We start from the raw sequence: 24,441 nt of genomic DNA on the forward strand, positions 1-24,441 counted from the left end.
TTGGCAGGTTAATTCCTGTTTTCATGTTTGAAATGATGGGAATAGCAGTAAGCACTTGGAAGGGAGGAGGATTGCAATGATTTCTCTGAAGAAATTAAAACAGATATTAATTTTCAGCCAGATCTAATTGGATTCAGCTATCCATTCGGGTCTAATTTGGAGTATGAATTAGGACAGTCATTTCTATGTTTTCTCAATGATAAATACAATTAAGGGTGTGTTTGGTTGCAACAAGAATCATGAAATTTCGTGATTAATCAGTCTAATTTTATCCAAAATTTTATTATATTTCGTTGAACCAAACACATCCCAAATAAAGGATAAAACTAAATATTATATATTCTCGCACAAATGAGTACCTGACCCAAATTGATTTATAGTCGTGTGTGTATTGTCGATGTAGCTAATTAAATCTAATAGATTATTAATCAATAATCGAGCTTGAAATATAAATTGTTTTCAATTAATCAGGTTTGCATTTGAATATATGTCTTAACACTCTCCTCACACTCAAGGTGGTTCGAGAGAACAAATTTTGAAAGGAAATGGTATATTTTTATTTGAAAGAAACACCTATAAATTGTAATTAATGACAATATAAGACAAGCAACGCAGAAAATTAGAAGATCATATTGAAAGACAAATGATCATATTCAAATTCAGATGTGGGATATTGAAAAGTCGGTCAATAACATACAAGTGTGTCCAAACGGGTTTGCGAATGATTTGTAGGTGCATAATGATTCATATTTCCATATTTGGTCTACTATGATAATTGAAAATATAAGATCCAACAATTAGATATAAGATCTAATTGGAATTGGAAGATAAAAGAAGAAACACATAATCAAAACTTGTACTGTGAGATCAAAAAGCCTTGAACGTCAGAAACCATGTCCAGGTAATATGCTAGGGCAGATAAAAAAATCATACTAGAGGGATCCAGCACAACAAAGATTTAGACCAACCAAAAGTACTATCATGATGGAAAATAGAACTAGTCGAAAGGATTGATAGTGAAGGAGTTTGGATTGTTGGAGTGAATGGAGTAGGAAAGTATATGGACATCATTCAAGCAAGGTGCGTATATGTTTATAGAGTAGTGGAGCATCATATAAGGCATATCCTCCTCCAACCCAAGCTCTTTTTAAGATCTTATCAAAATGGGAAGGGAGAGAAAGCCTTGGACGTTCACACCTGTGCCTTTGTGGTGGATGTCCATACCCAATAGGAAATAGGAAAAGAGAAAAAAAAAAAAAAAAAAAGACAATGGGAAGGAGAAAGATGAAGTGCGCCACTCCCAAGTCCTCTTTGTACATCATGTTGTGAATGCCCTCCCCATGATGCGCATGTGCACACGGTGTTGGATATGGCAGTGGGAAATTGCCTTTCATGGGATGGTGCTTTTGTCGTTCTATGTTGTTGATCTATTTTGGGTGGTAATGGCCTTATGTGTACTGTTTGTTTATTTTTATTTTTATTTTTGGCTTCTTTTGCTATGCAATACCTTTATAAGATGGCCAGAATAATATGTTTGAAATAGTTGGAGTCGCCAATAGCTGATTTGGCAAAATAACAGTTCACGAACGGCGAGAGTCGTAAACTTGCCTAGTAAGGCCGAAGAATCGTGAAAATCCTTCGACCTGAATGACTCCTTAATTGGCCTGCAATCCTAGATATCTAAGTAAGGGTCTCAGTTATAGGACAAGAAGGGGTTAGTCATCTTCTCTCGCTGGCACTTTCGTGTGATCTCTACTTTAAGAGATGAACAGTTTTCAAAGAAATCATATATTTGCAAAAAATGTTTGTCATATGGTAATGCTTCGCATAACCCTACGAGAAGTCCAAGCAAGCAAAAAGGAAAAAGTAAGCAAATACTAACCTTGCTTCACAGAGTCAAAAGACAATGGGCAAGCAAACAAAATAAGAAATAAAGTCATTAAAAAGTAAATGCAAAAAGAATAAAAGGTCCTAGCCTTGCTCTGTGTTTACAAACAAAATAAGAAATAAAGGTAATAGAAAGTAAACATAGTAAAAGAAATAAAATATTATTTGCAAATGTCTCTAATCTTGACTCTACTTTTGATGTGATAAGGTGGGCTTTGCTGAATTGGATGGTTATGATTGACTGAGGCAAAACCTAGGCATAGGTATTAGTTGTTGTAAGGGAGTCTAGGCGGCAGAATCTCCTCACTATCAGGGAACGAAAGCGAAGAAATTTTTTTAGAGTATTTCTTTTGACATTTCTATCTCTTCCTGGACAGGGGATGAATGCCTGTTTAAATAGGCTTGAAAACCGACAATTGATGGGCTGTCGACGGACACTTGGAGAATTTTTTACATTCAGGATTTGTCAAAAAATCTCAAGGTGTCAAAGTTACTGCGCCAGCTATCCATCAGTTGTTCTACTAAGTCCAGTGTGGGGTGTCTACAAATGTTCATCTTTGGCAGAGGTTGTTAGCAATCGAAAGCTAAAGTAAGTTGAATCAAAGTAAACTAAGACATTAAGAATAACTACAAGCTTCACCTCTTAGCCCTATCTAAGAGATTAGTCAATCAAAGATATGATTGAACTAAAACTCAAAAAGAAAATTATAAAAACTAACTAGAACCGAATGATTGAAGATGATGGGGGAATCCTTGGAGGCTCCACAACTCTTTGTTCTATACCTACCCTAATTCATCTCTAAAAAAGCATAAAACATTTATTTAAATAGGAAACATTGCAACCAACTTGGAATTGATTTTAATTAATACACTTTAGTTACACATCGCCTTCAGCCAACCTATCTAATAGATTCAAGTGTATGCTCTATAACTTGCCGGTATACCAGATCTTGCTAAAAAAAAAACACTTAGACTAAATTATAGGCTTCGATCGATTTCTTCAAGTGGGTGCGTTAGGGTAATTTATCTGACTCGGGTCATCACTTGTTATAAGCACTCATCGCAACACTGTATTATTGCATACTCATTTGCATCATCAATGCACAAAAACTAATCCAATGTCTGATATTTTGTTTAGTCCTGTGAAGTAGAAACCATACACTTGTACGAGCGAAAATGGTGCTTAACACCTTCCATTTTTGTAACCATAGTCCCTTATCTAGAATTTTCGGTTACGGATCAATGAGTTATTTTAGGACTAAATCTCATGATTCCTTTTCCTAAGATTTATATAAAATGTTGATTGCTTGCCTCCAAGTGCAGAGGTTCGTAAGTAATATCCCGTGAATAAAGGTTCGATCCCACAGGGAGATGAATTGCGAGAAGGAGAAAATCAAATGCAAAACAAACTAATAAATAAATAAATAAATAAATAACTAAACTGATGATTTCATTTTAGGATTTTTGAATGGATGTAATTCAACTGAATTAAAATAACACCCAAGCTTCAAAGTTCCACACATAGGTTAATGTTCCAAAATCATGATGACTTGGATAACACAACTAGGATCTGAGTACTATGGTCAGCCTAATCAGAAAATAAAATAGTTTAAATATTTTAATAAATGATATAAAAGATTAGAAAATCTGATATATATTTTCAAGCGCCAGTGATTTTAAGAATTCAATATCAATGAGATAATGAAAATCAAAGAAATATAACAGGTTAAGAACCTCTCCTATGTAGGAAATCTAATTGATCTAGGGTAAGCCTATACATCAATGTGAATATCATATGATGGAAACATATGGATCTCACACGAGGATAAAAAACCTAAACCTAAACAATAGATAACATTCATATACCATTCTTCTTATGATTAAAACAATCAATCATCATAACTTAAAGAATTATTAAACCCATGTACTTCCCTTCTAGCTTGGGCTAGAAAGAACTTAGAAAAACATAGTTAAATTGCAGAAATAAAAAGCGACAAGAAAAAAATAAATGCAAGTGGAAAATATTTGAAATTTTTTTTTAAAAAAACAACTTATAAAACTTTAATAAAATTAAAAACTCTTTAAAAACCCTAAATCTTGCTTTGGGATGCCTTGAATGATGCTTATGAATGCCTGGGAAACCCTATTTATAAGTGGGGAACTCCAATTTTTGTACAAAGTTGAAAAACTCTAGAAACCACCTCAAATTTACACAGTTTTTCAAAATAGACTTCTCGCTACACAGTTTCGTTAAAATAGTCTTTACGCTGCGCAGTTTTTCAAAATAGACTTCAGAGTTTAGAATATACTTTTTCATGACGATTTCAGGATTCTTTACTTCAAATTTTCAATTCTCTTCATTCCTCACTTTATTTTCTTGGATCATTGGTATGTGAATTCTTCAATCTTGTTCTCCTAAGATCCATCCCTTGCTTTGGTGATTCTTGAGCATCAAATCCATAGTTTTAGCACCCTTTTTCAATCTAAGTTCTTAAATTCACCTTGTAACACATACATGAGTAAAATAAAATATTAAGCTGATTCATGTTCATAAAACCAATATATAAATGGGAAAAATTATGCAATATTTGAGTCTCAACATACCTCCAACCGGCATTTTGCTAATCCCAAGCAAAATAAGCGGAGAAAAATAAAAATAAGAATAAAAATTAATTCTAGAAACAAAATTAAAAAAAATCTAATTATACCACTTTCGCAGGTAACTCGATTGCATTTAACATATGCAATAAGTCTTTAAACCCTAGATTTCTCCTAGTGGACGAGTTATAGTCTCGTGAGGGTTTCCAAAAATGTTACCCACAAACATTAAAAATAGTTCAACACTCAGAAAATTATACAATTATGCATCAATTCATCATATGAATTCCAAAATGAAACAATACTTACCCTAAGCTTGAAGTTAGTTAGAATCCCAATTTCCTAATCCATTACATCCTTGAGTTCAGAGGCCTAATCAAAATTTAGAATAATTATGATCTATTATGATCTAATATACTTAGGTGCTCCGTGACACTAGTCCAACTTTGAGAAATATGCATGTTCTCTATCTTAACTCCTTTCAATCATCCCAAGAATATGAAATCTCTAGTTATCTCATTTCCTTCATGTCATTTCTTCTTTTATCATCATATCCTCATTATTATAAACCACCCTTAGGTGAAGATTCCCACCAGGTTTGCTTCATAACATAAGGTATCGTACTTATAATGGTAATAGTAATAGATACTCAAGTATCCGTACTCCGGATTACTAACACGATTGTTATGGTCATTACATTCATACTCTATAATAAAAATTTCTTTTTTCATCACTTTTTTTCCTTCAATATTCTCTCTTTTAAACATATATCAATGGTACTAGTTCATTCAACCTTGTTTGAATCAAAAGTTGTTATTCTAGTTCACATATCATATTCCTCACTTAGTTAGTTAGGGTATATTGTGAATTCAGTACATCAAATTACAACTCACTTTAAACTAGTGATTAGATAATTGAACTCAAGTCTATAATTTTCAGTTATCAGAATTCTGATTACTATTAACCTAGACTAAGTATTAACTTTGCCTTTGGAATTCGCATAATATCATGTTCACATTCTTGTATATAAAAATATTATTTTAAAAATATTGAAAATTTTTCCTATAAACCTAAAAAAATAAACTTAAACCTTTTTTAAAAAAACCTCACATGGATGACTATCCACACCCCCCAACCTAAAATCTACATTGTCCCCAATGTAATGATAATGTAATGTAGAAAACAATAATTAAAAAAAAATGATAGATAGTACCTACCATGAAGAACTCACCTGCTACATGACACAAAAAAAAAGAATATGATACAAATCCTACATAAATGCTCCGTCAGACTAGAAGCATAAATCTGAATATTCTAGCTCATGAAGAGGGAATGACTCCTCTCCCAAATAAAAGTTTTCCACATAAGGCTTCAATCTCTGACCATTAACCCTATACACATTGTCATTACATAGATTCTCAATTTCAACAGCCCCATAAGTATAAACATTCTTCACAATGAAGGAGCATGTCCATCTTGATCTTAACTTTCCCAGAAAGAATTGGAGATGGGAATTGTACAATAGGACCTTTTGCTAAGGTTCAAAATTCTTCCTCAGGATATTTTTTTCATGAAAAGCTTTGGTCCTCTCTTTGTAAATTTTAGAATTTTCATAAGAGTCTCTCCTCAGCTTCTCTAATTCATTCAACTATAATTTCCTTTGTCCACTTGCTTGGTCCATAACAAAGTTTAATTTCTTCATTGCCCAGTAAGCTCTATGTTCCAATTCCACAGGCAAGCGGCAAGGCTTCCCATACACTAATCTGTATGGAGACAATCCAATTGGAGTCTTATAAGCAGTCTTATAAGCCCATAAAGTGTCGGATAGTCTGAGGGACCAATCCTTCCTATCTGGCCTTATAGTTTTCTTTAAAATGTGTTTGATTTCCCGATTAGAAATCTCAGCTTGCCCACTCATTTGTGGGTGGTATGGGGTGCTCACTTTATGCTTGATGTCATATTTCTTCATCAAAGCCTCAAATGTCTTATTACAAAAGCAAGACCCGCCATCACTAATGATGGCCTTTAGAGTTCCAAATCTAGAAAAAATATTTTCCTTGAGGAATCGTATGACCACTTTATTGTCATTGGTCCTACTTGGAACTGCCTCAATCCACTTTAAAACATAGTCCACGCCAACCAATATATAAAGAAATCCAAAAGAAGATGGAAATGGGCCCATAAAATCAATACCCTAACAATTAAATATTTCCAATGGTAAAATTGGGGATAAAGGCATCATGTTACACCGGGACACTCTTCCCAACCTTTGACATTTATTACAAGCAACACAGAAAGCATGGGTGTCTTTAAATATGGTAGGCCAGTAAAAACTACACTATAGGATTTTTGCAATGGTTTTCTTAGCAGCAAAATGGCCACCACATGCTTTCATGTGGCAAAAAGAAATAATACTCTAAACTTCATCCTCCAGGACATACGTTTAAAAATTTGATCAGTCTCATATTTATATAAATACGGGTCATTCCATAAGAAGTTCCTAACCTCGGTTTCAAAACGCTTCCTATCTTTGACTTCTAATGATATGGCATTTTTCTCGTTACAAGATAGTTCACTATATCCGCATACCAAGGTAATTTGGAGATCGTAAATGATTGCTTATCAGGGAAGTGTCCTGGATATGCATCTCCTCAGTGGAATCATCTAACACTAATCTAGAAAGGTGATCGGCCACTATGTTTTTTACTTATTTCTTAACTTTTATCTCTAAGTCAAATTCTTGAAGTAGGAGGATCCATCTCAAAAGTCTCAGCTTTGCATCCTTCTTAGATAACAAATATTTCAAAGCCGAGTGGTCCGTGAAAATGACCACTTTGGATCCCAGCAAGTAGGACCTAAACTTATCCAAAGCAAAAACTATTGCAAGTAACTCTTTTTCAGTTATTGAGTAGTTCACTTGGGCCAAGTTTAAAGTTCTACTCGCATAGTGAATAACGTAGGGTCGTTTATCTTTCCTTTGGCCCAAAACAGTCCCTATGGCATAATCACTTGCATCGCACGTTAGTTCAAAAGGAAGTGTCCAATCTGGTGGACGCATGATGGGTGTAGTGGTATGGGATGATTTAATTTTATTAAAGGCACTTACACACTCATCTGTCCACTTAAATGGAATATCCTTTTGAAGAAGATTAGTCAAGGGTCTGGTAATGACACTAAAGACCTTGATGAATCTTCTATAAAAACTAGCGTACCCTAGAAGTGATCTAATATCTCTAATAGTTCGGGGGATAGGTAGATTAGCTATAATGTTCAGTTTTGAGCGATCTACCTCGATTCTATTTTTGGAGATAACATGGTGTAACATTCTGAAATTTTCACGGCCGGAGTTTATACTCGTGCCCGAGGAAGCTGGGTGTTAATGATGTATAAATTAGATACTTTAGAAAATCGTACCCTTTTTTTCCATTTGGGTCACATCCAAATACATTCATGAAAGTAACATTCATAAGAATAAAATCAACTGTATTGATTATATTTCATCAGAGTAAAAAGAGTAATCAAATGCCCTCATAATGAGAGGTTTATTACAACATCAGAGTTCACAGCGGAAGTATAAAACTAAATAGTAAAATTGTCTTCTTAGCTTTCAAGATAATTTTCTATAGGGAAGTAGTCCTCTAAGTCTTCGATCTGTACGTCACCTACATCATCTATATGGTTGGGAGAGGGTCAATGCCCTACTTATAGTGATGGTTATCCTTTAATATTAACAATAATTCAAGAGATTCATAAAAGGGTAAAGTAAAGGGTACTGATACGTCTCGTACTCCACTAATACATGAGATATCAGTATGCACAAACAACCTACATGAGATGCATGCCTAGCACAATGTGTGTGGCTCATCATACATAGTGATCGTCATAATGTGGAATATAATTTATAAGAAATCCAACTCGACCCGCATCCCATAACTACAGATATTCGCTGGCATGGCCAACGCTAACGTGAATTTATGCGAACATCTCAAGGCAACAAAACACGCGGTTGGGGGATTACGTAACACGATGTGTTCATGGAGCAACTATTTGTGACATCTAATCCTGAAAATTTGATGTAACACGTATGTCGATTTACATACATTGATTGTGCACCACGCCAACCAACCCATGGAATTACGTGCCGACCAAGAGAGCCGCTACCCGTAACACATTACGTGTCACGCCCCAAACTCGGAGACCGGGCTCATAAAATTCCCGATCGCCGAATCTGGCGCCGACAGCCTCCGTAGAACCCCATTCTCCGCTCCCAGCGCCCATTCGCCAGATTCCGATCCTGGGATGCTACAAGGAGGATTTTCAACATCAGTTTAATTCGTAATAAGCATAACCAAAGGCATAACCCACACACAACAACCAAAAACTCCATCACATTTTCACTATAATCAAAAACTTTACAAGTACAATGAGCATAAGGGAAATACAATGAAGATGAACAAAACTCCAAAAATGATCTGCCACGCGCCTAAGCCTCAGCGCTGCTACGATCCAACGTCACCTGCACGCAACAGTCGTGCATAAGCTTAAAGGGTGGTGAAAGTGTATGCTCAAGGTGGTAATGCAGCTATACAGTATCAGAGTAATGCGGAACAAGCTGATGAATGCCAAGAATACTATAGCCGTACCAAGGCCATGCGGTGCAAGGAATGATGTCGGCCATACCAAGGCCATGCAATGCGAAATGCAAGTCAAGCATACAAATCCTCGTCTAAGTCCACATGTCAATACGGCTCAAATTTGGAATATCACCGGGGTCTAGTACACTCCAAGCCAGATTGTCGCCCCATCGCGCGCAATAAGGTGAGTGGAAAAGACCTCACTATCCGCCTGCCAATATCGGGCTCGGCTCGTCAATAGCGGACCCATTCCTCGAGCTGGTCAGACTCAGCCTAGCATTGCCCCCTACTCTCGGGCGGGTAAGGCCGCACCCCCTTCCAACCGACCACGACACAGTGGAAAGCGCAACCGTCTGGTAATCGGCACTCAGCGCTCATGCATCCACTCGGTCTAGACGTTGGAGCAACCTCCTGGTACCATAAGGGTTTAGGGACTTTCACCCAGGGATATCTATCGCACCCCATGTAGAACAGTATTTTCGGTATCCAATCCTGCCAACCACGATACGTCTGTGGAGGCTACGGCCCTGATGTCGCTAGGGCATACAGTAACCATATCACACAATGCGAATGCATGAATCACACTATCCAGTCATGCAGCAACCCTGCGCGTATCGTGCGCTCATGTAGGGCAACACCCCTTGTACGGGAGCCCCTAAACCATCTGCCCGAAGGCATATGCTATGATCAGGCATTTCTCATATCAAGCATACGTATGATGCATATGATTATGAATCATGGAAATTAAACATGTTATATGGGATGGATGATAATCATAACAAAGATGGGCCTAGACGGCCTACATATCAGACGTACGAGCCTAACAATGGCCCTAGGGAAAGTCATAATGCGGACATTTAACCACACTATACTTGCAATGTGGACGTCAAACCACCATTGCTCCCAAGGCACGACTGTCATAAATATCATTATATGATTCATGTTGGGACTGCACATTGCAATGAACCTTAGGTATATCTCATTGGGCCTTCAATACATCAAATGGGCCGTATCTCATGGGCCTTATATTCATTAAGTGGGCCACATCAATGGGCCGCATCAATGGGCCTTATGTTCATTGCAATGGGCTATAACCCGTGGGCCTTAGAGTGCATCAAATGGGCCTGCTCACATGGGCCTTATATGTACCAAATGGGCCTCGCCAATTGGGCCCCATACGTGCATCAAATGGGCCTACCCATATGGGCCTTATATGTATCAAATGGGCCTCGCCAATTGGGCCCCATACGTGCATCAAATGGGCCTCGACTCATAGGCCCCAATACATTTTAATGGGCCTCGACCCATGGGCCCCTAATGCATTAAATGGCCTCGACCCATGGGCCTTATATATAAATCAAAGTGGGCCTCAACCATGGGCCACAAGTAATGAAATGGGCCTCCCACGCCAATAAAAATATATATAATATAGTATATAATATACATACAGTACATATAATATTATATATCATATAATATTATATATATGTGTATATATATATATAATATATAAATATACACACGCACACACCACACACGCACGCACCACACAAGCACGCACCCACGGGCCCACCGTCCCTGGACGGTGGGGAAAACACAAACATCATAGCTGGCCCCACCGTCTGCCTGGACGGTGGCCAAAACACATGCATCACTGTGGGCTCCATGTGGGGCCCACCATAATGTTTAGATGCCATCCAACCCGCTGATAAGGTCACATGGGCCCAGTTGAAGGGTGAAAACAAATCTCACCCTGATCCAAAACTTCTGTGGACCCCAAAAGGATTTCAAAGGTAGAAGTCTAATCTCACTGTTTCCTATGGTGTGGGCCACCTGAGTCTTGGATCGAGTTGATTTTTGGGGTGGGCCCACGTCAGGTAGGGGCCCACCCTATGAACAGTTTAGATAGCATATAAACATCTACGGCGGCCAGTCCGCCTGCCCGCTGAGCGCAGGCAGCGCCTGCTGCGGCTCTGACACAGCAGCAGCAGCTGCTGTGTTCAGTTTTTTTTTTTTTTCTATTTTCTTGAGGATTTTACTGGTGGGGTCCATATCCAAGCAATCCACTCCATCCAATGGCCTTCCATGGCCCTAGACAAGCAAAACAAGCCCAATATTGGACCTGTTTCGGCGCATAAAAGCAATAGGGAAGGTTTTAATGGTAAAGACCACCATTTGCTACGGTATGGCCTGCCCGAAGGCCTGATTGGTCCCATATTTCGGCTCAACGCCTAAAAGGTGGTTGGGAAGGGAATGGATGGTATGGATTGAAAACATGCATCAAGGTGGGGCCTATATGAGTGGACCACCCCAAGGCTTGGGAAAAAGCTGATATTTGTGTTTTCTTTCCAGCAACGTCCAGGGTCCCTGGACGCTGGACTTTCCATATAGCTAGGAGGTGGGCCTGCTTAGGTGGGCCACCAAGGGATGGATGGCAGGGTACTACACATATAAAGTGGGCCCCACTTTTAAATGGTTTGGATAAGGTACCTACCTCATGGTGGAGTCCATTCAAGTGGGCCACACAACCTCATCATCATAACAACAAAATAAAATAAAATAAAATAAATAAAAAGAAATAAAATAAAAAGGGAGAGAGATAGAGAGTGGGACCGTGTGATGGAGGGACCCCGGTACTATGGGCCCTCCCTTGCACTAAATCATACATCAAGTGGGTCCCATTACATGTGGGTCCATGAAATCGAAATCCAACGGTGGAGATCCTTTCTCCACTTAAAATAAACGGTCTAGATGACCCTAAGCATGTAAGGAAATAAACATCATGATGGGGTCCATGGAGAATGGCCCCATCATGGAATGATCATGATGATCCAAGTGGACCATCGGCCACATCTTAGGGTCCAAAGTGAGATCTAAACATTGATCGGTTGGCCTCACTTGGCCCATCTTAAAAATATCAAAATCTACCCTATCAAGGCACCCACCACTTGATCTTCTTGCTCCCTTGGCTTCCTTAGCTCCTTGTGCTTCTCTTTAATGGAGGAAGATGAGAAATGGGTGGTTGAGATGAGAGATGAAGGGGTAGGAAAGGTGGACCTCACAAATGAGATTTTCTCACCATGGGAGGACCATACGTATGAATTGCTTAAGGGAGAGTTGAAATGAGAGAGAGACTTGTAAGGGAGAGAGAGAGAGAGAGAGAATGATGGGTGATGGAGTGATGGATGGGAGAGAGGGATGGGAGTGTAAGAGGCTTTTTGACTTTTTTGGCAAAAGTTGTGAGAAAGGGTATGGGGGTTGTAAGAACTTTTTGACTTTTGGGGTTGCTTGGGAAAGGGGTGAAAAGTGATGTGTACTTGACATGATGGGATTGATTGATGTGACACCTAGTAGAGATTCCCTCGAAATTCGCACGCGCGGCGTTTCCTCGTACCGAACGCTGGCCCACAACTCCCGACCAGAGCATCGCATTAGCGCGCGAGTCGCGGCATCGGAACCGCGGCGACGACGCGGTCGCTAAGGTACAAGCCCTGAGTTGAGTCGACTCGGGTTGATGATATGAGAATTCAGGTCGCGCGCAAATAACGGTTAAGGGTCGAAGGTTGCCGGAATTCGACCGGGAAGACCGCGGAAGCCTATGGAACGGTACGGTCTAGGATACGGGGTTTACATTATGTCCATGATAAGATAATCGATTCACTAGTTGTGATACCTCTTAACACATCATTTGCACTTACAGAGAATATAAACTGAATCACGGAGGTTTTGAAATAGCAAGACACATGCCCAAGCCTTAAAGATAAACGACACAAGGCCAATATAATAAGAGAAGAGTGAAAATAGTCAACTCAATAAAAGTGGTAATAGCTAACATAATAAGAGAAGAGTAACAATGGTCAACTCAACAAAAGAAGAGTGGCAGAGTGAACTCAAATAAAAAGATGAGTGGCAAAGCCAACTCAATTATAGAGGCGGGTGGCAGAGCCAACTCAATAAATTTGATAAGGCAGGGCAAGGCTTGTATCCATAGCCTCACATAAATTCATAGAAATCACTTGCATTTAACATCATGTCATAATCCCAAAAGGGCCAATAGTTATAATGATATAAACTAAATCAATTGATAGGATAATTCCCAGAAAGCATATAAACATGAAAGACAAGAGAAATCATATCGTAAGGCCAGATGAAATAATAGGAATACAGGTAAATGGCAGAATAAATAAATCAACTTAAAGTACTATAAGCTTAAAGGATAAAATCCTCACATTGATATCTACTATTAAGGTTAAAGGTCTCGAGTAATTCAGGATCAAAACGTGTTTCCTTGTCTTGAACTAACGTCGAGTAGCAACTCAGAGGTTGACTCGGCAAGTCAACTCAGCTCACAACCTTTCTCTCTCTTTCTTTCTTTCCTTCCTTTCCTTTCTTCCTCTTTTCTTTCTTTCCTTTCTTTCTTTCTTCTTCTCTTTTCCTTATCTTTTCTTTTCTTCTTTCCTTTCCCTTGCAGCAGTTGGCGCTCCCTTGCAGCGTGTGACTCGGCCTGTCTCTCTCTCTTTCTTTCTCCCCATCGATCGAGTTTTGTTTCTTTTATAGGTGTAAGGCATCTAGGCGTTTCCTGCCTATCCTTACGCAAATCTGTTTATGCAACAAGATGTGGATGCAGTCGGTGTGTAGTTAGGTTGCATCACAATCGGAAACGGAGACCCGCGATCTGATCTTTCCAATCTTTCTTCGTGGACAGAGGCGGATTGCTGTTTGGAGGGGTTTAAGCGGTCTGGATCTAGGGATGGGCTGTGTAGATGGCATCTAAAGCGACCTTTTTCCCGGGTTAACGATCTTGAAGGAAAACAGATTTTCTTCCTGTGGCCGCTGTGGCGTGCACGACTGATGCATGGACCATTCGGATCTTGGAGCTTTAGCTAAAAATGTGTGTTAGATTCGATGAACGGTTTGGATTATTCATGTGAGTTGAAATGGTGGTCCAAATCCAGACCGACCGCAACTCACGCGATCGTAGCCTGGTCATTATGTTCAAAACTGTGTCCTCCTGATTGTTTGAAAACTCGTGTACAAGACTAGGGTTTGGACAGCTGGGATCCCCGAACTGGATGGACGATCTAGATCATCTATGTGGGTCATGATGGTGGCCCACAGTCTTTCTCAAAATGGACGTGGTCCATCCGTTACGTAGCGGTAGAAACAGAGCATACGCGTTCGAGCGGGAGTCGGGTCAGCGTACGCTGACCGACCTCCCTGGTTCGGTGCACGGCGATAACACCGATGTGGTGCACACACATTAATCGTGAAGGGCCCACTGTGCTGCTCATATGATAAATCTACACCATCCATTCGTTTATCTATCTAATTTAAGGGGTTGAGTCCGAAATTGAAGCATATCCAAAGATCAGGTGGCCCCTAAAATCGATGGTCAATGGCTGATCTGATCATTGAGTCACTTCTATCATGATCTAAGGTCTGAAATTTGTTGTGTATAGCTAATTCATGATAGATAGGCTCGGTATAAAATTTCACATGAAACGGATCATGAAAACTAGGTGTTCTGGAATTTAAGGGTCTAGGGTAATGGCATTTTTGTAATTAACGTTGATCAATGAGTTCTGGGGAATCCAATTGCTCTACTTGGTTCTAGGCACGTTTCTAAGAATTTCTTACAAAAGAATGTATATCTACATCATTATGGATAAAGAGTTATTCACTGCTTTGGAAGGTACATATATCGAACTACATGATCAACGGTTGGATGAGTTAATGCATGGATGAAGATCATTCTTAATCAGTCAGACTCATGTTGGAGGATGGATGTAGGGTTAGGTTAGCTAGATTGGTCTCGTACACGTGTAAATATTATGTTACTTTTCACGGTAACGCTTGAGGACTTTCAATACTCGGTATTAAAAAGTTCAGGGTGTTACACATGGCCCAAAATAATTCCTTTTTGAACCATGAAATGACATTTCTCCCAATTTAAGACAAGGTATTTCTCTTCACACTTAGACAAGACAAGAGATAAATTGTTGAGGCATTTCTCAAAACTATTTTTAAATACAGAGAAGTCGTCCATGAAAACTTTAAGAAACTTCCCAACCATATTTGGAAAAATACTTAACATGCATCATTGGAAAGTTGCTGGGGGCGTTACACAATCCAAATGACATCCGTTTGAAAGTAAACGTATCAAATAGACAAGTGAACATGGTTTTCTCTTGGTCTTCCAGGGCTATCTCTATTTGGTTATATCCGGAATATCAATTAAGAAAACTATAGAAGGAGTGACCTGCTACCCTCTCTAAAACCTGATCAATGAATGGTAAAGGGAAATGGTCCTTCTTTATAACCTGGTTCAATTTTCTATAGTCAATACAAACACGTCAACCAGGGGTGACACATGTTGGTATAAGTTCATTATTAGAATTTTTCATGATAGTTATTCCGGATTTCTTTGGGTCTACTTGAGTTGGACTGACCCAAGCACTATCGGATATTGGGTAGATGATTCGCACATCCAATAATTTGATCATATCATTTTTTACAACTTCCATCATGTTTGGATTGAGACGCCTTTGAGGTTGTCTAATTAGTTTGGCATCCTCATCGAGGTGGATCCGATGGGTGCATATGGAAGGGCTTATACCCTTGATGTCAGAAATGGTCCAGCCCAAGGCTCCTTTGTGGTCCCTTAGAATATTCAACAATTTAATCTCTTGATCCTTGTCTAAAAATGAAGATATCACTACAGAATAAGTTTTATTTTTACCTAAGTATACATATTTAAGCTCATTTAGTAGTGGTTTCAAATCAAACTTTGGAATATTGGTTGGTGATGGCAGAGGTTGTGAGTCCTCGATAGATATGATTTGAGTGTGCGGTATCCATTGGTACATACCAATGTCCTGGGTAGTAGTGTTCTCATTATTATCACAAATTTCAGCAAGCACTTTTTCTAAATCAGAATTTTTCAAGTCCCCAAAGACTTGAATCAATTTCATAGTCAGACTAGGTTCCAATTCTTCTTCTTCTATCAAGCAGTCCATGAAATTCAGCTCATGGATTTCATTATTATCAATGGGCCGCTTACATAGATTGAAAATATTTAGCTTTAGAGTCATGTTACCAAAAGACAAGTTCAACATTTCATTCCTGCAATTTATGATTGCATTTGAAGTTGCTAGAAATGAGTGGCATAAAATGATGGGAACTTGAGCATTAGCGTTTACACATGGTTCAGTGTCTAGTACAATAAAATCCACGGGGAAGTAGAATTTCTCCACTTGGACTAGCACGTTCTTTAAAATTCCCCTTGGTATCTTAATGGAGCGGTCAGCGAGTTGAAGTGTAATCATGGTTGGTTTAAGCTGGCCTAACCCCATTTGTTTGTAAACCGAATAAGGTACTAAGTTGACATTTGCACCCAAATCTAGCAAAGCATGCTCAATTTGAAAATTTCCAATAATACAAGGAATAGTGGGACTTTCCGGGTCTTTGTATTTGCATACGGCCCTTTGTTGAATGATAGCGCTCACTTTCTTAGTAAGGAAGGCTTTTTTGTCCACATTTAATTTTCTCTTTACAGTGCACAAGTCCTTGAGATATTTAGCATATGATGGAATTTGTCTAATGGCATCAAGCAGAGGAATATTGATAATAACCTTTTGGAGCACATCCAACACCTCTTGATATTTCATGAGGAGGTCGGGTTTCGAAGTCAAGCTAGGAATGGAACTAGAAGCTCATATGACTTAGTCTCTTTATCCTTTTATTGTTGCGGCTCTTGAACCATAGCCGGTTCATCATTCTCTTAAGACAGTGGCTCATCATATTTCTACCAGTTGCATTATCTTGTTATCGAGCTTTTTTCCATTTTTCAAGGTAATAATGGTCTTAGCTTGTTCATGATGTTACTCACTTGGATTTGAGTCTCCAATGAAATGTGTGTTTCTAGGGTTTGGCACAGATTGAGAAGGAATGGTGTTTTTTTCCCTAGCATTTAGTTAAGTCTCAATCCTAGCAACGGCCGTCTTTAATTCTTGATTTGATTGAATTAGAGACTGATTCATTTGAGCTTGAGAGTTCATGGATGCGGTCAATGCATCCTCCATAAATGATCGCTTTGGTGGGGGCACATATGGTGCATTGTTAGATGCCCCAAAGAAGTTATTTTGTGGAGGTATTTGAGGTGCATTGGGCGCATTAATTTGTGATCCATTCATCCAACTAAGATTAGGATGGTTACGCCAATTTGGATTATACATGTTTCTCATTGGTTGCATAACTGACCTTTGGCAGTTATTTATAGCATTTGTTTGCTCATACTTATGCGTGATATTTTTTACAACTGAGATTATTGGACAATCCTTTGTGCCATGGTCTGTACCATCACAAATGCTATAAAAATTACCTAAGGAAGTATTTGCTTTAACCATATTAACTTTCCTAATTTCCAAGGCTTCGACCTTTCTAGCCAATGCAACGAATTTTACATTAAGTTCGTCTTCCTCTCTTAGGACATACATCCCCGCTTTCTCTCTAGGAATGGGTCAAGTTTGGTCTAATTTAGCAGAGACATCTCATGTCTGTGCATTCTCTACTAACATCTCTAGAAAATCCCGAGCCTCATTATGATCCTTGTCAAGAAAGGTTCCACCACACATCATCTCTATAAACTGACGAGTATCCATGGTGAGCCCCTTTCGGAATACATCAATTACGTGTCATGGTTCATAACCATGATGTGGACAAGTAAATAAAAGGTCTTTGTAACGCTCCCAAGCTTGGAAAAACAGTTCATTCCCCTTTTGAGAGAATGACATGATTTCCTATTTAAGTGTATTTGTTTTGTGCTCGGGAAAGAATTTTTTTCAAAAACTCTCTACTTAAGGCTTGCCATGTAGTGATGGTATTAGGTCTTAGAGAGTTAAGCCATGCTTTGGCCCGATCATTTAGAGAAAATGAGAATAACTTATGCTTAAGTACATCCCTATTGCCATTGTTTACTTGTAATGTTGCAATTACTTCCTTAAAGTCCTTGAGGTGCAAGTAAGAGCTTTCAGAATCCAAGCCATGAAATTTAGGAATTAATTGGATCACACCTAGTTTAAAATCAATGCTCCCTGTGTGAGTAGAGAACACTATGCAAGATGGTAAAGTTGATCTCTCAGGGTGTAGATATTCACGTAAAGTTCGTGGTTGGTTTAACACATGCCTAAGAACTTCATTTTCATCCTCAAGAGGAGGATTAAGTTGATTTTCTCTATTTTAATTTATAGTTGGATCTGACAAATTTGGATTTGGATTATCAACTGGATCTGCCATGGAATCCAAGTGATATTGAGTGCCTCTTCTAAGTGAATGATCAAGACCTGGAACTAGTCCACCTTCGGAAGAGAGTCGATTGTTTTGATCCCTACTCCAACGGGACATGAACCATCCACACCACACAACAAATACCACTAATTCAAATAGCAAGTATGATACCTAAAATAAAAATAAAAACTTAACCAACAACCCACGCGATAGGGCCGACCACGAGGGTTCAGTCCACAAAGTAAAAATAAATCAACAACCCAAGCGGCAGGGCTGACCATGAGAGTTCAATCCACAAAGCAAAAATAAATCAACAACCTAGGCGGCAGGGCCGACCATGAGGGTTCAAACCATAAAGTGAAAATAAAAAATAAATCAATAAAAGTAAAACTAATGAAGAAATTAAACTATGCTAATTTGAAAAATAGATTCAACGGATGATCTTTGTGATCAAACAGGACAACCATAACACTTGGGTGATAAAATCCCAAGCAGGGCAAGAAAGACTCAACTGAATTTACTTTCAAAGGAAAAAAGAAAATCTACAGAAAATTTGGAGGGTTTAGAAGAGAACTTACTTTAGAAAAGAACTTACCGTAGCTATCTTGTACAGATCTAATCTATCTCAGTCTCTCCTCGGCAACGGCGCCAAAAACTTAATTGTTTGCCTTCAAGTGCAGAGGTTCGTATGTAATATCCTATGAATAAAGGGTCAATCCCACAGGGAGATAAATTGCGAGAAGGAGAAAATTAAATGCAAAACAAACTAAGTAATAAAAAAACTAAACTGATTATTTAATTTTAGGATTTTTGAATGGTTGTAATTCAACTGAATTAAAATAATACTCAAGCTTCAAAGTTCCCCACATAGATTAATGTTCCAAAATTATGATGACTTGGATAACACAACTAGGATCTGAGCATTATGGTTAGCCTAATTGGAAAATAAAACGGTTTAAATATTTTAATAAATGAAATAAAAGATTAGAAATTTATGGATTTGCACCATTGATATATATTCTCATGCGCCAGTGATTTTAAGAATTCAATATCAATGAGATAATGAAAATTAAAGAAATATAACAAGTTGAGAACCTCTCATATCTAGGAAATCTAATTGATATAGGGTAAGCTTATCCATCAATGTGAATCTTATATGATGGAAACATATGGATCTCACATGAGGATAAAAAACCTAAACCTAAACAATAGATAACATGCAAACCCCATTCTTCTCATCATTAAAACAATCAATCATCATTACTTAAAGAATTATTAAATCCATGTGCTTCCCTTCTAACTTGGGCTATAAGGAACTTAGAAAATCATAATTAAATTACAGAAATAAAAAACAACAAGAAATAAATAAATGCAAATAGAAAAGATTTAAAATAACTTATAAAATTTTAATAAAATTAAAAACTCTTTAAACCCTAAATCTTGTTTTGGAATGTCTTGAATGATGATTAGAAATGCCCTGGGAAACTCTATTTATAAGTGAAGCACTCTAATTTTCTCGTGTGAGCCATTTGAGTTTTTTATCCACCTAATATTTGGTCACTCGTCCTAAAATGATATCTCCAAAACGGATGAACAAAAATGGATTTCACACATATATTGCAGTGGCCCCACGCAGCATCCTTACGCAGGAACTTCCCGCGGACGGAAGGCTTTCAACAGGAAATCCGCATCCGAATGTATCCAAACCCCTACAACACCTGTTTTAGCCAGCTGGTACGGCAACAGAGTAACGCGGGCCCACTTTGTTGTTTTTGTGAAATCCATTCCTTCCATCTGATGCGAACTTCAATCTTAGCCGTAACGTTAAAAAATCAGTGTCATCCACAAGTTAGATGAGCCACACTACATAAAACAATGAGGAGACGCCAATCATACGTTTGTGCGGGTTGACCATGGTTATATCCCATCTAAGCCGTTCATCAATCTGATCCAAAGTTCAGCCGGGCAATGATGCAAAAGCTTAGACACTTTAGCCATGATCTTACATGGTTCCTCGTGATGTGGCCCACCTGATATTTATATCGGGATAGTTTTTGGGATGTACGGTGAATCTGGGAAGTAGCTCATGATGGACAGAGTGGATTTCATATTCAGAACACGGTGGGCCCCACAGAGCTTGGGCGTTTTACCCAATGCTCCGTCCCAAGAAAAATAAATGCACCACTATCACAACATAAATGGGCCATTTCCATTATGTGATGAGATGACGCGAGAATAAGTAGGAGAGCCGTTGATGGCTCTTAGAGAGATTTGTAGGGAATGGCTTGGAAGGAAATGACTCTGCTAGCTTTTGTAGCGTTCTCTCTCGCTTTCAGTAGCTATGGAATGGACGGTGGAAAAAGAAGCCTCTCCAGAGATGAAAATTTGGAGCTTGATAGACGGTTGATGCTTCTCAATAAGCCAGCAACGAAGAGTATCCATGTATATAGCTTGTAATACATCTTGTTAGGGGTTTCTATGGGCATGGGAACTAGTGTAGGACATCTTAACCGTCCATCAGGTGGGTATTACTCTGTAGATGACCTCGCCCAAAATTCTAGGAGTTCAATTCATTAGGTGGGCCACACATGCTTGTGATGATCTGAAATGATTGCATGCCGTCTACATTCAACATACATGCGTGGGCAACCTGGTGAGTGTTCTTGCGTGGCCTTTTAACTACTCACCTACATGGTGGGGTCCACCCAATGAACAGCTTGGATTCCTACAGATGGGCTGCATAATTTAGTAATCTATACCATTTATCATATGGACCACATTGTAGATGGGAGATTGGGTAAAATGTCCAATACTAAAAGATCCTAACCATTCAATCTTTGGCCTTTTTATCCTTCATATGTAGCCGGCCGTTCGTGTATTATTTTTTTTATTAACCATTCATTTTTTAACGGTGGTGATTATTTCTACGGACTAAATATGGGGATATCTTTGATTGTGTTGACATCAACGAGCAACCTGCTTTTGATCATTCTCTGCTCAGCAATCACACTCCTCGGGTATATTTCTCAATCTTCATCTCATTAACACGTGCTAATATGGCACACGCATGCAAGATCCGAGCGTTCCAAGAGGTGGGCCACAATGTCTAGATTATCTGGCTTAAAAATTAGGTTGGTTCACCCAAAATTTGGGCCATGGTCTGCAGAACAAATGGACGGCTAGGAAAATAATCATTTAGGCCTTTCATTTGTTTCGTATACTCTGGCCTACCTGATGAGTGGACCAGATTGTTTATATAGGGACGAGATGATCTACGCGGTGTGATCTATATCATGAAATTCTCGGATCTTGTACACATGTGCCATATTGGCACGTGCAGTGGTCTATGGATGAGCCCAGCTGCACTCACGTGTGGGCATAGGAATGCTCCAGTACTCTCATAGCATTTTTAGTTATAGTGCTCCTACTCGTATTTAGTTGCATTTGGAAACTTGGACTATCCAATCCGTTAATCTAGACCGTTCACTAGCTCCAACGCACAATTCATGGGAAAGCATATGCAAGCGTCACACCAATATAACGAATATTATCCATTCGATCAATGGTCTTTAATATGGACGGTCAAGATCATTTATTAAAAAATAGGTCTAATCAACAATTGGATCCATCTATTTGTTTGAAACAATCATGTATTGCAAAGATGGATTAGATAATCTGATCAGTGTGAATTATGCATTGTAGCCTTAGAAATGTGTTCTGGACTTAACGGACGGTTCAGATCAATCTGTCGAACTGTCTAACTGAACTGATGCAATTAGGAGCACTCTCACTCATGGTACGCTGAGACATTGGACAGCAAAAGGCCAATGGGCTGGCCTAGCCCATTGGGCTACAGGTCAAGCCCATTATGGTCTGGGCCCGTAGAGGTCTGTCCCATCCAAACCTAGGCTTGAGCCCAGCACTGCCTACGAGCCTGGCCACCCACTTTTTGTAAGATCTGGGCTGTTCATCATCTATCATAAGTGCCAAAATAGCCTTGAAATGCTAGACAGGGATGGACCAGGCCAGGCTGACGGTCTTCGAAACAAAAGATCAATCTCCACCCAGTTATTAATCGGACTTTAATATTAGGCCTGAGCCTGGCTCTGTGGCTAGTATTTCAACCCAAGCAGTGTCCGAAAGCTTGCTCGGCCATCCTAGCCCAATGACAGCCCTAGCTGGGCTTCTTTGGTGGTTTTCATGCACTAGTTTTGATGTTACAATAAAATGAGTCATAATGGCGAATGGGCCACTCTCTTATGAGCTGATTGACTGTTGTTACTGGGCCCATGACTCGTGGGATTCCACCTTGCATTTATGGCTCATGGGCTGGGTTTGGGCCTTCCATCGATGGCTCGATCAATTTTTGGACTCGGGCTTAAGTCATTTTATGTCAAGTCGGCTCACCTAGTCTGTTTGACTTTATACGAACTTGTGTTTAGGGCTGTGATAGAGCTGGGCATTGAATCGAGTCGGACGAGTTAGGGCTAACCTGACTCGATCCGGTTTTGAAATAGGCCTGACCGGAACTCAAACAGACTCGGTACCGAGTCCAGCATGCCTGACCTGATTTGAGTCCAAGTCTAGCCTAAACTAATCCGGACCAACTCCGACCCAGTCAAAAGTATCAAGTTGGCACCGAGTCAATGAGAGAGAGAGAGAGAGAGAGAGAGAGAGAGGAGGAGGAGGAGGAGGAGGAGGAGGATGATGAGGAGGGTGGTGATGGTGGTGGGTGGTTGCCGAGCTTGGAAGAGGAGGGAGGAAGGGAGGGAGGGTGTGGAGAGGAGAGAGAGAGAGAGGAGGGTGGTGATGATAGTGGGTGGCTACCGAGCTTGGAAGAGGAGGGAGGAAGGGAGGGAGGGTGTGGAGAGGAGAGAGAGAGGAGGGTGGTGATGATAGTGGGTGGCTGCTGGCTTGGAAGAGGAGGATGAGGGAGGGAGGGAGGGAAAGAGAGTTTGGGATCGGATCGGGGTTGAGGTTTGGTGCAGGTGCGGCGGGTAGGGTTAGATATAATTAAAAATTAGAGTTCTTTATTATATATATACCCAAATCCGAGTCGAGTTGGGTTTTAGATCGACTTTGGGTCGAGTCAGGTTGAGTTACTGGGTAACTTGAATCTGACTTTGTTTAAGTTCGGATTGGGCGAAGCCTACTCGGTTCGGACTGACTCACCCATTTAGTTCGGGTCAAGTCGGGTCTAAATGAGTTAGACGAGTCGAGTCATCCCTTGCCCAGCTCTAGCTATCAATGGTACCCAGACCCACGGATTGGGGTCTCACCTTGTTGTGCCCTGTTAACAACCGGGTCTAGTTGGGTTGGGCTCGGGTCCATAAATTGGACCCAGTTAGAGTCAGGTGTGGTCGGGTTTAGCCGAGTCCAGGTCTGGCCTGTTTTTGGTTTTTTTCCACAGCTCAGATATATGTAGTTCCTAAACCACACATGTAAGAGAGCCCATTTATCCACCATACAAGTGTCAAAGTGGCACGTGAGTGCACAATCTAATCCATCCATCAGATGGGCCCAACCATGCAGGTGATCGTTATGTTTCTCTAAACCTAACTCGAAATCTAGATCAAAAGACCTGATGGGTACCGATCTGGACTGAATCCAGGCCTGGGTATTCAAGAACTAGAACCAGACCCGAAGAGACCTGGACCCAGTAAGATCAGAATCAAGTTAGCCTTGGTATGGATACTATACCAGAACCCGACCCGCTGACTGTCCTACTGTGTTATATCCTACAAACACCATTCCAATCCTCGGTTGGGCATCTTGCATGTAGACCGTTGGTTTCAATTTTCTGTGCATATGTGGCCCATTTGATTGATGGATTAGCAACATTTACCAGGGAGATAGGAATTTGATCAATTTTCGGGCTGGCCCTTATCTGGCCTGGGCCATACAATTCCTTCGGGTTTGGGCTCAGGTCTTGGGCTTTTAAGGCCAACTCCGGCCCATTACCTACCTGCCTATGGCTTTGTTAGGTGGGGTATATGAATGGACGGCCCTGATTTGACCATGGTATTCATTTACATTT

The 24,441-nt window shown here is 39.7% G+C and overlaps 1 protein-coding gene and 1 non-coding gene across 2 annotated transcripts in view; both read left to right on the forward strand.

Moving 5' to 3' along the window:
• Positions 1-24,441, forward strand: part of LOC131226830 (protein neprosin-like) — a 52,582-nt gene that overhangs the window by 6,946 nt on the left and 21,195 nt on the right. The window lies entirely within an intron of this gene.
• Positions 17,823-17,929, forward strand: LOC131228408 (small nucleolar RNA R71). Its single transcript, XR_009162910.1, has one exon. It is a non-coding gene; the product is annotated as a small nucleolar RNA R71 (small nucleolar RNA).

This window comes from Magnolia sinica, chromosome 15, assembly GCF_029962835.1.
Source record: "Magnolia sinica isolate HGM2019 chromosome 15, MsV1, whole genome shotgun sequence".
Classification (NCBI taxonomy): Eukaryota; Viridiplantae; Streptophyta; class Magnoliopsida; order Magnoliales; family Magnoliaceae; genus Magnolia; species Magnolia sinica.